General features: G+C 41.9%; 1 pseudogene across 1 annotated transcript in view; it reads right to left on the bottom strand.

Annotated features, from left to right (window-relative positions):
* LOC311106776 (ankyrin repeat and SOCS box protein 2-like) overlaps positions 1 to 16,351 on the bottom strand; it is a 36,093-nt pseudogene extending 19,742 nt beyond the window's left edge. Inside the window, exons 1-8 of the transcript in view lie at positions 16,148 to 16,351; positions 14,728 to 15,042; positions 14,212 to 14,381; positions 13,910 to 14,065; positions 7,097 to 7,342; positions 6,620 to 6,791; positions 5,921 to 6,518; positions 5,687 to 5,840 (exon numbers count right to left, since the gene is read on the bottom strand). The product of the transcript in view is annotated as an ankyrin repeat and SOCS box protein 2-like (transcript). The remainder of the gene's footprint in view (positions 1 to 5,686; positions 5,841 to 5,920; positions 6,519 to 6,619; positions 6,792 to 7,096; positions 7,343 to 13,909; positions 14,066 to 14,211; positions 14,382 to 14,727; positions 15,043 to 16,147) is intronic.

Here is a 16,351-nt window from a genome sequence, read left to right as displayed (position 1 = left end):
TACTATACATGATTTTAACCCAATTTATAAGAGATTCTCCAAAATTGAAATGCTCCAGGCATTTATATATAAACCCCAGTCATACTTTATCAAATGCCCTTTCGAAGTCTGCTATGAATAGCAGGCCTGGTTTCCCAGATCACATGCCTGAAGTTTGCAAAAAGGCATGCAATAGACTCTGAGAGCATAAGGCAAAAGATTATGTGGTCTGATGAGACAAAAATGTAACTCTTTGCCCTGAATGCATTATGGGGTATTGTGTGTAGATAGATGGGTGAGAAAAAACATCAATTTAATCTATTTTGAATTCAGGCTGTAACAACAAAATGTGGAATAAGTCAAGGGGTATGAATACTTTCTGAAGGCACTGTAGGCCTACTATGCTATGCTATTATATTCAGTTCTGTTATGTAAAATGCTAATTAATTATTATGTGAGTTTGCAAGACATTGATTCAGCTTTGGTCTAACTTTACTAAACAGGGTTGGTTTAAATGCGGAAGACCCATTTCGGTTGAATGCATTCAGTTGTGCAACTGACTAGGTATCCCCCTTTCCCTTTCATTCCCCTTACCATTGTGAGAAGTGATCATCTTCTATTTGTAATAATAATTATAAGTGATGAGTAGGACTATTAGGCGTAGGCAACAGATCTTGATGAGTGTTATTTTAAGCCATTGGATCCCTTTGTGGTGCTTAAAGGACAGTGCCAGGATTGTGCAATGTATGTGGTGCTGAAGGATAGCTCTGCCATTCAGCCAGTTCAGGAACAAACAACAATAATTTGCAGTAGGCCTATAGCCTAATAGTCCTGCGACTACATGGTATAGCAATTTGTAGGCTATAGCCTAATATAAATACAAAACATAAGCGCTTTAGTTGCGAGTAGGCATTTCATTGTATTGTGTAGCTTACAGTACGTTGTATCATAAATAAACTTTGATTTGATTTGCTTGAACACATGGTTACAACATACCCTATCACAGAATAGAAGAAAACAGAGGTGAACTATCAATTCATAGCATATTTCATCTATGCAAATACATTCTATCAAATCAATTGACCAAGTAGTGAACATAAATCATTACTATATAGAATTGCAGGAATTTTGTTTTAAATCAACCATAAAATCAAGCTTTTGGTGTGGAGTATTCATGCATCTCAATAAACTATAACCTTAATGCATTGTTACCTCCAACTTGGCCCAATTCACATTTCCACTTGCCAACCCTGACATACCAAGCTAGAACGGGCCCTGTGTCTCAACCAATAGCCAATAATGGATAAATATCCCAAGCAGGGCTACAGCAACTTCCAAAGAGGGTCAGGCTCTTTGCAGTGGCCACTCTGGTTTGGGTGACCTCGGCAGAAAGGTGTCACTGAAACCAAGTGGTCACATATCATTCTGGGTTCTACTGTGCAAGAGGGGGTCCATGGAGTTTTATGAACATCAAGGCAGACACACAGTGAATTTGGATCCTAGATCTCGTTAGTGTGATGATAAGTTTAATGTGGCTAAATCCCCTCTCACTCTGCCAAGCTGCAGGGTATGTACAGTTCAGTGGAGGCTGGTGTAAGGAGCTATAGTAGGATGGGCTCATTGTAATGGCTGGAATGGAATAAATGGAACGGTAATGGAACAAAGTCAAACGTGGTTTCCATTTGTTTGATACCGTTCCATGTATTCCATTCCAGCCATTACAATGAGCCCATCCTACTATAGCTCCTCCCACCAGCCTCCACTGGTACAGTTAAGCAGTGGTCTTACCTCGCATGGCACATGTTCTCCCCTACTGTGAACAAAGTCCCTAAAGCCATTGATGGTGGAAACACACGGGAGGGAGAAGCGTTGGCACAGGATGCGAATGTCTTCTTCCCCCGAATCGAGAGGCTCTGGCCAGCTCTCTCTCCAGGATGTTTACCTGACGGGTCATGTGTGCGTGTGCTCGGACTGCTTGTCAGCTGCAGACGTGCCTTTAAATGCTTGTGGTTTTGAACAGGCGGCTTCTCATGTTATTTATATTTACATTTTAGTCATTTAGCAGACGCGCTTATCCAGAGCGACTTGCAGGAGCAATTAGGGTTAAGTGCCTTGCTCAAAGGCTCATCGACAGATTTTTCACCTATCAGCTCGGGGGATTCAAACCACCCAGGCTGGATAGGAACTGCTGGTTATTCTTTTTCAACGTTCTGATTGGCCAAAGTGGTCAAGCCTCTGCCCGGCCTCCGCAGTACACACACGTAGCGTATAGTTCTTCATCATTCTCGCCACCGCCAGAGAGAAGACAGGGAAGAAATCCCAATTTACCTAGGCTACTATACAGTACATAGGCTATTTATTTGGTTTGTCATACTATCGATTTTCATTGGCTGGGTTTTTAGATTCAACATGGCTAACTGTTTGTTAGCAAGGCAATTTTATCAGCTACAGTTTGTGTTGTGAGAGGCATGGCTGATCTTGGTCTAGGCTAGCTAGCAGCTGTTATTTGCTGAAATCTGGTTGCACAAATAACGTTAGCTAGCAAGCCAAGTGAGCAATGCCCATTGCATGTATTATATATTAGCAGCGTGGCAGTTTCCCAAAGTTTGTTGATGAATATGAACTTTATTTAGCTAGCTATGCTTTGTGGAAGAATGTGGAATATAAGTTATTATCAACATTGAGTTGTGCTGCACGATCTGTCCATACAACTACAGTCTCGTTGGCTTGTAGCTACTGGCTAGCTAACTGGCTAGAGCAGGCAAGGACGTTCGCTATCTTATTTGTACTTATATGTTCGTTTACAAAGATGACTTCAGCCTTATATATTTAAAAAAAAACTTCCTTGGCAAAATATTGCTAGCTTTCCTCGCTTGTTGGTTAGATACCTAAACAACAGTAGCACTCATCTGACTGGTATAACGTTATGTTAGCTACCATTAGCTAGCTACAGCTGCTGGGTAGCTAGCTAGCGACCTAGCTAGGTAATCAAAACAAAACCACACTCATTGGTTTATCAAATCAGAAACAGCTCACTTATAACTAATAACAACCGACCCATTTTTTTTTATGTCGGACCAATTATCTGTACGCATTTATTGATTAACCTCAGCTTGAATACCAACATATACAGTAGCCTAGGTTTGTTCTCAAGCACTTCTTATGCTTGGTGCAGGCTGCCTGTTGTGTTGTTGAGCAACCGAGTTGCTGGGCCCGGTTTTAGATAGAACTCTGAGATTCGGCTGAAACATATGTTAGCATTGTCAGAAATGCAACAAAAAGGTACCACCCTATTGGTTCTTATTGAGCACGTGAGAGTGATACATTATACATTTTATCAAAACTGTTGCCTCTACAAGCATATTCAGTCTGAAAGTTGGCAAGTCTAATGGTCACTTTATGGACGCTGTAGTCTTGTTCTTATCCAACGCCTAGATATTGAGCTAGGTCGTGGCAAAATTTTTTATTTTTTCCTAATGCTAAAAATCCGGTATGTGGTTCTCTGTAACGGCCGGACAGCTCATGACGAGGGCCGCCTCATTCATCTCTGCTCTTAGCAAAAGAGTGCCATCTCCACTGCTATTTTAGTTAATCATTTTTTTGTTTGTTGGGTATTCTGTATAGTTGTCTAACGTTGGTGGGGCATATTATTCTGTTTTAATGTTACTCCTGAATCACTATGATAAATATGAGTTTTTCTTGAGTGCATTTTTAACAGAACTGAGCTTTACTTTGAAGTTCAAACTGTAGGAATTAATACAGGTAAAATTGACACAGACATGGTGGTGTAGCAGGAAGATCCGAATGCTGTGAACCAAGAGGTAGTGAGTTTCAATCTCAGGTAGGACATGTTGAATAATAATTACTGCATAAATACACAATGTAATCATGTAGGATATGTAAGTTTAACACTGTGTGTTAAAAGCACTGTGGGTGTCCCTAACATTTACAACAGACAAAGAGCTGTGAACAGATTAGTGGTTCACCAATCAGGACCTTGATGGGCTTGGCAACAGTAACAAGGGGTGATGTGTAATGAAACTAGAGTGCACGTGCCATGGGTATAACTTTTTTTGGGGTGGGGACCATCAGGTGATGTCCTCGGAACAACCCTGGAACTAGACAAAAACCTACAGGGGATCATGACAGAAAGTCCTGACAACATCCTAAAATCATCCTTGGGGACGACGTCCTTGGGACAAACCGGGATCTAGACAAAACCTCCAGGGGACCATGACACAACCAGGGATGTAGTGAAGGGTAAACACACGTAAACGCTGTTTATGCACCTTATAATTTGTGCAATAGTGTTTACTCTTTACCCTTTTATTTTGTAAATTAGCATTTACTCACTTATATTGCGTTCCCAGTGTTGATCAAAGCTCAGAATGCTTATATTGTTGATCTGAGTGCCTGCATCTTTGCGACCGAGTCATATCATGAACAGTTGTTTGTTCGTTGTTTGCCTGCACCTTCCGGATTTATCCCCCGGTTTTCCTTGTTAGCAGCACATTCACCACTATCTCAACCGGCTAACTCCGCCCTCTTGCAAGTCACGGCACAGGCCAAACCACCCCAGCTCGGAGTCGGGCTCAGCAGACCAACAGCAAATGGCAATACAAGTAGGCAACTAGACGCCGCTGATAGACTCGTGGCTTTGTGAGATGCCGGTCATAAGGCACTTTTTTTTTACGTCCGCGACCCCTGCCGTATTTCAGTCACGTGGCTATCTGCCGGCAGAGACTTCTATTAGTACTGCAGTAGCTAATGTTAAATGACTCTGGCTAAACTCAGCTACTGCTCTGTTCAATCGTTGGGCATCTTTTGAGTTCAATTTCTTTACGTCAACATTTTTCAGAGACAGCAGTGTATGCATTAATGAATCAATTTTAAAATCATACAATCAATTTGACTTTGTTATTACCAATCTAACTACATAACAAAATAATGGTAATCATTTATTTGAATGGTAAACAAAATGAGAGAGAGAGAGAGATGCTTGGGAGGATGCTGCGGTGGACTGACCAGTTGATCTAGCTAATGTTAGCTAGCTACACGGTTGACACTGCCGCTAGCTTAGCCAGGTTATCTAGTGGCAACCTAATGTTTATTAGTTAGCTATTGCCACACACATCTGATTAATCAGAGTCAGTTCGCTGAGGCAATAGATAATCTTTGGGAGATGTGAGAGAGAGACCGATTTAAGTGAATGAATAAAGTTTTGGTGGCAATCGGCTTTGAAATCAGCATATTTTGCGTTATGGTTAGCGTATTACTAGTATTAGGGGTAGTGAATTCATGTTGGCTTCAGCTGTAAGCTAGCAAGGAAAGTTAGCCTACAAAGCTGGAAGCTACCGGTATCGTCTTGCATTGTAAAGTGTTCTAGCATGTATGGACATTGTTTTGCGAACAGTAATTTACAGTTTAAAAATGTCTACATGCAATGTTGCATTATTCAAGTGTGTTAACCTGTGTGCAGCATGAGTGGGGAGCTAACATGATGCAGTCCAGACTCCTAGTGCAGGCTAGGTGGAGCAGGCACGGTGCGCTCGCGCTATAAGGGATACATCGGCTGCGCTGATACAGACTTGATCCGTGAGACACATTTGACAGAAGTAACAAAAATTCTAGTACAGTTTTTCATGTTCTAGTATCGAGCACTGAAGTTTCAGTATATCGTGTAACTCAATGGTGTAAGCTCACTTACTTGCTTTCACCTTGATTCCTGCCCAGTCACGGTAGCTATCCAGGTTCTCGATCAGCCGGGAGCAGAGTTTCACATGGCCAACGTAATCCAGGAGCACATCTATGATGGGTCCTGCCCAGTGGCTAATTTTCGGATCGGAGATTGCCTCACAGAACTGAAAATGAAGGGTTCAAATTGGATTCAAAGAACAACCCGAGATGGATCCCATCTGCATTGCACATTAACCCAACTTACCTGGACGCAAGTGTTGCGTCGAGCTTCGTCCTCGTCAGTAATGTAGTGCAAAGTTTCGCCGAAGACGCTGCCCCTTCTTGAAATTCTCAGGGGTGGGTGTGGCTTGCTGCCATATGTGCAGTCAAAACAGGAAAGGGCATCACAGCCATTGGACATCAGATACTTCAGATAGTTCAGGATGTGCAGATACTTCATACCGAGCATGACCACTGCTGGGAAGGAGCAGGGGTGTGTGGGGATGGACGCATTCATGTTAGCTCCATGCTCCACTAGAGCGGTGATCATTTCCATGTAACCCTGCCTCACAGCGATAAGAAGAGGGTTGAACATGTCAAGGTTGGGGTTAGCGCCTGCCTCCAGAAGCATGTTGGCGGCCTCTAAGTTGCTGTTGGTGACAGCAAAGTAGAGGGCTGTGCTGCGATGGTCCTCATACATTTTGGATCGGTCTTCTGCGAGCTGGACATTGACGTCATAGCCTGCCTCGATAAGCATCTCCAGGATCCAGTCCCTGTTGTGCTCGGCAGCCAGGTGGAGGGGACTGATGCCACTGCGTTGAACTTTGACCTTGCAGGTGGCAGGGATCAGCATGGACACAATTCTACAGAAGAGAAGCACAGGGATCAAATTGAAAGGGAAATGTTTTGCTCGAAGAGAAATCAATGCTTTAAATTAACCAATCAATCAATTCATTGCACTCACTCAAAATGTCCTTTCTGGACAGCTACATGAAGAGGCAGGAGGCCAGACTTGGTTGTTCGGTTAGCATCTGCTTTATGAGATAGAAGCAGTTCCACAACTTCCTTGTGACCATTCTTACTTGCCTCATACAGAGGTGTTTCCCCATTCCTTGCCTGGCTGTTTATATCAGCACCTACAATACACAAGAGCATACACAACATTTATACAATGTTGAAATACAGGAAAACTGGCAACACTGCAACACCACCAGGAACAGATAGTCTGGATGCTTAATGTTTTTTTTCAAATCTGTTCATGCCATTGGAAAGATTAGAATACTTTTTCCAAGATGTAGGCATCAGATACTAGGACATAGAAGTAGTGTTCAGGTTCAATATGTTATGAACTTGTTGTGCTTAAGATCCCAAACTGCATCTTTAAAATAATCAATAAAAAATAATCTTGAAGCTGGCTTGTGAAAATTTAAAAACGACTCACCTTTGCTAATCAAGAAGTGCAACACGTCCACTCCCCCATTCTGTGTTGCCACATAGAAAGGTTCCATCACGTAATTATTGATTGCATTAAGCTTGGCCCCAGCCTCCAACAACATCTGGCAAATTTCCACATTAGCATGCCCGGCTGCTTCATGGAGAGGTGTCTCACCCTGAACACAAGCCTTGTGTACTGAGGCTCCATACTTCAGGAGGTGGTCTACAATCTCCACATTGGGCTTCTCGCAAGCTGAAAACGCAATGTGACAAACAACACAGGTAACTTTGGTTGAATATTGCTGTTTGTAAAACTTAAGCTGATTGTGTAACAGTGGTGGACTTCGCCAGTATGACCAGTAACCTAGCTTAAGACCTGGAGACTTGTCTTAGCCCCAAGCGCTAACACCTACAGATGTCAGATCTTAATATGACCCATTTCGTCGCAGGAGGATAATAATCCTGCAGCAGGAGGATTTGAATGGATATTTAATATTTTGAATCGCCGCAAGGGGGCAGCTGGAAGCGGTGTTTGTAGGCCATACAATAACTTAGACTGCAGGTCCACTGGGAATCAGTCAAGTAGCCTATGTAGGCTACGTGCAGGCTACAGCGAGTCTCATGTGAATTCTTATGTGAATTATAATAAATTGACAATATTTGTAGGGGTAGATGTACTTTTCGTTAGGGAAAATCTTTTTTTATATCAATGATTTTATTATATGTTGAAGGCAAGCAATAGGCAGAATAAATGTATGGTTGTCTCAGTGCCTGTGTGGTCCAGCACAAACCCGTCGCCAGTCTTAAGGGGGGCATATGAAATGCATGGGAGGGCAGGGCACAATTATTATTAGCCTACAGTACGTATATTTAATAATAAATTCCCTCAAGTGGGGGGGGGCACAAGCATTTTTGGGGGCGGGCCCGGCCCCCTATGGCCCGCCCATAGCGACGGGTGTGGTCCAGCAGGTACAGCTGCTGACCCTGGCACACATATGCCAGAGTAGGCATTGGTTCAAATCCAGCCCACTACTGCCCTTTGAGTTTTTGGAGGAACTAGTACTTTTCTAGTTATTCTCTGTGGGCTGTACTTCTACTCTTACTCAAGTAATTTCTGAAAGAAGTAACTTACTTTTTACTTTGTTACATTTCATCAAATCACTTCAGTTACATAGATTTATATTATTATATACCTGCTGTCAGATGAAAACCTCCTAACGAAAGTTGGTGATTTTCATTTTTGAACATGAATCGATACTATTGGTTCCCCTTTACGTCTGTATAAACGTTTCACATCCCCTAGACTAATGAAATGTATTCAAAATAGCTTGTCATCAAAACTCTTATCTACTCCACGGATCTTGAAGTGAAGCGCACGTCTTCACTAGTAATGGGAAGTTCGGCTGTTTTTACTGACTCAGATCTTTTCAACTCGTTCAGTCAAATTAACAAATCTTTCGACACATTTCATTCATTTCATTCAGTAATGCCCAGAGCACGCAGGACCCCCTACCGGCAAATGATGAACTAAAAACTCGAAAGAACCATGATTCTACAAGTCTCTCGTTCACCATAGGGGGCTTGTTATTGGAGCTGTCTATTGATACCTTTGAAACGAGGTCTAGTTGCGGCCGCAACCGGACTAGATTGTGAACAACTCTTGGCAGAATGACACTGCTCGACATGCCTGGCTACCCAAACTCCTTTCTCCGCCCAAATGCCACGCCCACGGACTTTAGAGCAGCAGAAGAATTCAGATTGAGTTGTAAGGCAACTGCTTGACTGCCGCGAGGGAGATTAGCACAATATAGTTCGCGAACTGCAGCAGCTCCCAAACGATTAGTTCTCGAGTTCGAGTTTTGAGCAGAGGCAGGCTGAGTGTGTTTTGGTTCTACTAAAAGCTGTGTCCATCAAGTAACATTCAATAATCAATTAATAGCATTCATTCTTGCACCATGTGATCAATTATCAGTTCTAAACATGTATTTTTCTCCTCTATGCTGCCTGCAGCATGATCTATTTCCCCTCGCGCACATGATAGACAGTTGCTGGTTGGAGCACATCTCCATAGCCGCTGAGCTGGAGGAGCGCGTATTAATCCTGCTGTAGAATTCATTGTAGCCAGCAGACTAAAATGAACGAGTAACTCGGAAAAACGAATCATGACTCTCGAGTCAGTAAAAAGAGTCATTCAAAAATAACGAATCGTTCGTGAACTGCACATCACTAGTCTTCACTCCTGAGGATATTTTGTTCTTCGGTTCTTAGCCAGACGCAATCAGAGGTAAGTTGCATTTTAATTACCTTCTGCCTTTGTAATATGATATATTTCTGGAGTAAGATAAACATTTCTAAGATACACCATATATTCAAAAGTATGTGGACACCCCTTCAAATTAGTGGATTCGGCTATTTCAGCCACACCCGTTGCTGACAGGTGTATAAAATCGAGCACACAGCCATACAATCTCCATGGACAAACATTGGCAGTAGAATGGCCTTACTGAAGAGCTCAGTGACATTCAACGTGGCACCGTCATAGGATGCCACCTTTCCAACAAGTCAGTTTGTCAAATTCCTGCCCTGCTAGAGCTGCCCTGGTCAACTGTAAGTGCTGTTATTGTGCAGTGGAAACGTCTAGGAGCAACAACGGCTTAGCCGCAAAGTGGTAGGCCACACAAGCTTACAGAACAGGAGCGCCTAAAAATCGTCTGTCCTCGGTTGCAACACTCACTTCCCAAGTTCCAAACTGCCTCTGGAAGCAACGTCAGCACAATAATTGTTCGTTGGGATCTGGAGTGGTGTAAAGCTCGCCGCCATTGGACTCTGGAGCAGTGGAAACGTGTTCTCTGGAGTAATGAATCGTTCTTTACCATCTGGCAGTCCGACGGACAAATCTGGGTTTGGCGGATGCCAGGAGAACGCCACCAGCCCCAATGTATAGTGCCAACTGTAAAGTTTGGTGGAGGAGGAATAATGGTCTGGGGCTGTTTTTCATGGTTCGGGCTAGGCCCCTTTTTCCAGTGAAGGGAAATCGTAATGCTACAGCATACAATGACATTCTTGACGATTCTGTGCTTCCAATTTTGTGACAACAGTTTGGGGAAGGCACTTTCCTGTTTCAGCATGACAATGCCCCCGTTCAGAAAGCGAGGTCCATACAGAAATGGTTTGTTGAGATCGGTGTGGAAGAACTTGACTGGCCTGCACAGAGCCCTGACTTCAACCCCATTGAACACCTTTGGGATGAATTGGAATGCCGACTGCGAGCCTGGCCTAATCGCCCAACATCAGTGCCCGACCTCACTAATGCTCTTGTGGCTGTATGGAAGCAAGTTCCCTCAGCAATGTTCCAACGTCTAGTGGAATGCCTTCCCAGAAGAGTGGAGGCTGTTATAGCAGCAAAGGGATTTTGGAATGGATGTTCGACTAGCAGTTGTCCACATACTTTTGGTCATGTACAGTATAATTCTGCTGTTGAAATTGTGTTTTGAGGGCAAGTGTAAATCAAATGTCTAGGTAGATAACTAGCTAGATCTCCTGTTTTTAGCTCCCAATATGATCTCCGTTTGTTAGCCAACTAGCCACCTTGTCATTGGCATAAAGAGTGAACAGATTAATCAGATGTGTGTGGCAATAGCTAACTAATAAATATTAGGTTGGCAATAAACATTAGGTTGCCACTAGATACACTGGCTAAGCTAGCTGGTGAGCTGCGGTGTCAACCGCATAGCTAGCTAACGTTAGCTAGATCAACGGGTCAGTCCACAGCAGCATCCTCCCACGCATTGCTCTCTCTCTCTCTCTCTCTGTCTCTGTCTCTGTGTGTGTCTAAATGTCATCTCAGCAAGCTTTTTGTGCTATATATTAGAAATAAAATAAAAATTGTGTATGTGTGTATTTTTATTTACAGCTTGTAGCGGCACAACTGAGGGTGATAATAATGCCCAGCCAAGAAAATAAAATACCCTTCAAAGTGGAATGGAGAGGTTCGGAAGAGGAGGATGGAGGGTAAAACCGGTTTTGTCTAGAAGGGATACAGCTTTTGTCAAATTGACTTTTCGTTGCAGGTTAGGAGAATTAATGTAGCAGGTTAGGAGGTTAAGGTTAGGAAAAGGGTTAGGGTTAGCTAAAATGCAAAAAATAATAACAATCTGTATCCCATCTAGACATGACCGGTAAAGGTAGGCCTACCGTAGAAGTTGAGTTACAGTGGGGAAAAAAAGTATTTAGTCAGCCACCAATTGTGCAAGTTCTCCCACTTAAAAAGATGAGAGAGGCCTGTAATTTTCATCATAGGTACACGTCAACTATGACAGACAAAATGAGATTTTTTTTCTCCAGAAAATCACATTGTAGGATTTTTTATGAATTTATTTTCAAATGATGGTGGATAATAAGTATTTGGTCAATAACAAAAGTTTCTCAATACTTTTGTTATATACCCTTTGTTGGCAATGACACAGGTCAAACGTTTTCTGTAAGTCTTCACAAGGTTTTCACACACTGTTGCTGGTATTTTGGCCCATTCCTCCATGCAGATCTCCTCTAGAGCAGTGATGTTTTGGAGCTGTCGCTGGGCAACACGGACTTTCAACTCCCTCCAAAGATTTTCTACGGGGTTGAGATCTGGAGACTGGCTAGGCCACTCCAGGACATTAAAATGCTTCTTACGAAGCCACTCCTTCGTTGCCCGGGCGGTGTGTTTGGGATCATTGTCACGTTGAAAGACCCAGCCACGTTTCATCTTCAATGCCCTTGCTGATGGAAGGAGGTTTTCACTCAAAATCTCACGATACATGGCCCCATTCATTCTTTCCTTTACACGGATCAGTCGTCCTGGTCCCTTTGCAGAAAAACAGCCCCAAAGCATGATGTTTCCACCCCCATGCTTCACAGTAGGTATGGTGTTCTTTGGGTGCAACTCAGCATTCTTTGTCCTCCAAACACGACAAGTTTAGTTTTCACCAAAAAGTTATAGTTTGGTTTCATCTGACCATATGACATTCTCCCAATCCTCTTCTGGATCATCCAAATGCACTCTAGCAAACTTCAGACGGGCCTGGACATGTACTGGCTTAAGCAGGGGGACACGTCTGGCACTGCAGGATTTGAGTCCCTGGCGCCGTAGTGTGTTACTGATGGTAGGCTTTGTTACTTTGGTCCCAGCTCTCTGCAGGTCATTCACTAGGTCCCCCCATGTGGTTCTGGGATTTTTGCTCACCGTTCTTGTGATCATTTTGACCCCACGGGTGAGATCTTGCGTGGATCCCCAGATTGAGGGAGATTATCAGTGGTCTTGTATGTCTTCCATTTCCTAATAATTGCTCCCACAGTTGATTTCTTCAAACCAAGCTGCTTACCTATTGCAGATTCAGTCTTCCCAGCCTGGTGCAGGTCTACAATTTTGTTTCTGGTGTCCATTGACAGCTCTTTGGTCTTGGCCATAGTGGAGTTTGGAGTGTGACTGTTTGAGGTTGTGGACAGGTGTATTTTATACTGATAACAAGTTCAAACAGGTGCCATTAATACAGGTAACGAGTGGAGGGCAGAGGAGCCTCTTAAAGAAGAAGTTACAGGTCTGTGAGAGCCAGAAATCTTGCTTGTTTGTAGGTGACCAAATACTTATTTTCCACCATAATTTGCAAATAAATTCATTAAAAATCCTATAATGTGATTTTCTGGATTTTTTTCTCTCAATTTGTCTGTCATAGTTGACGTGTACCTATGATGAAAATTACAGGCCTCTCTCATCTTTTTAAGTGGGAGAACTTGCACAATTGGTGGCTGACTAAATACTTTTTTTCCCCACTGTATGATGAACTTCACAGGGTGGTGAAAGTGCACGGTGATGAGCTTGATTCTCCTTTCCAATAAATATTGAGGGTCTTATTCTGGTGACATGATGATCGATGCTTGACTGCCGTTTGACAAGTAAAAATATTCTCGCTCTTATCCATAATAATCTCATCATGTACAGTAGACTAGCTTACCCGCACTATATCTGTAAGCTGTTAACTAGAGCACAAGTCCCAAGATCAGAGTAGGCACATTTATTTAACGCAACAGTGTTGTGACAAAACTATTTGTAGAGTTGAAAATGTAATGGAAACACATTGAACTTTAGTTTTTTATTCGGTACATGAAAACTTAAGCGAAAAAGGAAACCTAGCTATAGAAGTAAAGTATTTCCTTGTTTACCATGGCAAATATACTGTGGCAATTTACCTGACACTTTGTATAAATGGAAACTAATGTTGGTATAGCCTACCCTACTGACTGTTATTATTTTATTTGTTTACTATTTATGTTATCCATAAGTGTCTAGTATGGTCATTTCTTATTGAGATCGGGGGTAAAATAACCCTGGACTGTCCATATTTGAAATGTGTAACTACATCAAGTCAATCGGGGGATTGCATCATTAGTACCAGAAGAGCTTGGGCCAGAATCGAACCCTTAGGATACACTAGACACTTGTATGTTATAGCCTAGTGGAGACCAATATCTATATTGTGTTATTAAGCTTTATAAAACGACAGTTGTTGGTGTGTGTGTGGCTGCATTTCAGATACATTTTTGTACATTTGAATGTTGCAGTAATAGGGCCTAGGCCTATAGCGTTTGAGGGAGCGAGAACGTTATTTTAAGATCGCAAGCCCTGATCCCAATGACTCGACTTCCCCCGCATGGAGAGAAAGACAACTGCTTATTTTTTAGCCTCTGACGAGGCTCATTTGAATTTCCTGATGCATCAGGAAAATTCTCTGCGACAAAAGAATGATCAAGTTAAGATCTGACATCTGTAGGATATATTTACCTTTGAAGAGTGGTGTTTCTCCATCCTTATTGGCAATGTCTGGATTGGCACCTCTGTCCAGAAGGCACTCCACACAGTTCACATGGTGAAAGGTGGCAGCCAAAAGAAGTGGGGTCTGATTGTAACTACCACATGTGTTCACCATACCAGGATGGGCTGTAGGAACGACAACAGAGCTTTGTGACCAAAGCAAGTGAAAATAATGAGCATGTACTGATAAAGGATCTGCCTGAGATTCAAGAGAACTGTGTGTATAAAATAGAAACCATTCTCAATTACACTTGTCTTTGTTTTACTCTCACCTCTTAATAGAATCTTGAGGCATTCTTTTTGACCGTAATATGCAGCTTCGTGTAGAGAAATCCATCCTTCCTGATTTGGTACCAAGAGACTCATTGGGTTACATTTCACTATCTCTTTCAAAGCCTTTAAATCACCATTCTTGATCACTGTCACCAGGGGTCTTGCATCTCTAAAACATAGACAAAGATTAAGGAGAAAATTGTCATTCAATTTAGTGTCATTGTGACTCTTGTTCAAAACCAACCTATCCTCAATTATCAATTTAAGTAAGTAGAAGTAGCCATATCATGTAAACATTAGCGGCATCAGGACACACATTGTGGAAAACCTGTGTTACTGCTGTCCCTGTTAGAGAGATGTCTCAATACTCACCATCTGATTTCTATGTTGGGAATTATGGAATTATAATAAATCTGTGCACCAACTAAATGCTCATCAAAATAATGATTTGTTTTCACACTCATCCTTTCTGGCATACATACTGTCAAAATAAGTTAAAGGGTTGACAGACTAACATAATAGGGTCTGCTGATGGAGGGTTTGCAGGTGAGGTGTTTGGATGTGGGTTGGCTGGGTTCGGATTGGCTCTGGGAAAGTCATACATGTGCCTTGTTGCAGAGGGGAGCCTGAAACGGGTCGTGAATTGATTTGGCTGGTAATTGGGTTGCCGATCCACAGGTTGTGATGATTGAATTGACCCAATAGAGTTGTTGTCCTCAATGAGGCTGCGATCGATGGCCAGCTTCATCAGCTCGTCATCTGACAGGGCGCTGTAAGGACTGTAGTCATCAAAACCTCTAGGGGTGACCATTGCTCCAGACATGGTCGATCTGGTTGCAAGGATACAAAAGTCATGACAATGAAACATACTACAATTTAACTGCACTTTTAAAACTGTATTCAGTATGTAACCAAAATCACGTCAAAGTAAAATGGCTAAAAATAAAAATACATATTTTATATGAAAGCCAATATATGACCAGTCAAAACTCATGATCATTAAGGATTCAGATTTTGTTGGCCCCATATTCAAGTAATAGTATACATTTCAGCTTCAATGTTGGTATCGATTGCAAAGAAATGAAATACGCCTGTAATACTCATGTAACTTGAGTGTGTCAACAAGATGTGAAAGACTGCACAAGTAGTTGTTGAAATTTGCTGCACATGTACTAATGCCAAAGAGGTAATTCAAGACAACTTTGAGTTCAAATATTGCAGATACATTTTATTGCCAAGTCAATGTTGTGGGTATATAGTGTATTGTTTTAGCCAAGCACTAACACACCTTTATTCTACTTGCCACCAAGCTCTTGATAAGTGTTAATGCTGGGATATAACATAAATATGCACATCATATAGCCCATTTCAAACAGACAGTGGGAACTTAAGCCAAAAGCTTAATATTTTTTAAACTTGATTTGAAGCTGTACATAATTCGTTTACAAAGTCTCCTATGAGAACAAAAACATAAACAATGGAGTAGTATATATTTAGTTTTTGGTTATGATAGCGTAACATACAGTAGCTGTACCAATGTCATTCATAAATGGAAATGACAGAAAATCTTAGACTGTAATGTCGATTGCAAACCACATGGTTAGGGTTAGGTTAATTCATGACATTTCTTGATGTAATTTCTCTACAGTAACTATACTAGTATACAATTTTAAACAGTAATTCAACCATTCCTTTCCACTAAGGCATTGTTTTCTAGACCATTGTTTTGAGGTGCAGCAGTTATAAGATACAGCTGAGTAATAGCTTCCTAGCTGGTTACCAAAGTAATTTTGCTGAAGGCAACTTAGTGTAAATTGCAATTAATGAAAATATGCATGCATAAAGTCCTTATACAGCTTATTAATAACATGGTTATTAGCATAAACAATCTAATGTAGCTGAAGCCAACTTAGTAAAGTAAAAAAACTAAAAAACATAGACATGCTATCGCTACCTTTCAGAGTCTGCAGTGTGCAGTCAAAACACTGTAACTGTAGACCAGCAGTTGTTAGATTGCAGTTATCGAGACGTGATGAGGATTTGAAAATGTCTTGTACTCTGAGTGGTTCTCCATGCGAATGAAGAAAAAGCAACAGCTCCAATGTTCATGACATATTCCAAAGTGGGTCTTGATTTCAT

The sequence above is a fragment of the Coregonus lavaretus genome (genome assembly GCF_964263955.1).
Source record: "Coregonus lavaretus genome assembly, chromosome: 31".
Classification (NCBI taxonomy): Eukaryota; Metazoa; Chordata; class Actinopteri; order Salmoniformes; family Salmonidae; genus Coregonus; species Coregonus lavaretus.
The sequence above is the reverse complement of the archived record's forward strand: the minus strand, read 5'-3'. Positions and strand labels throughout refer to the sequence as shown.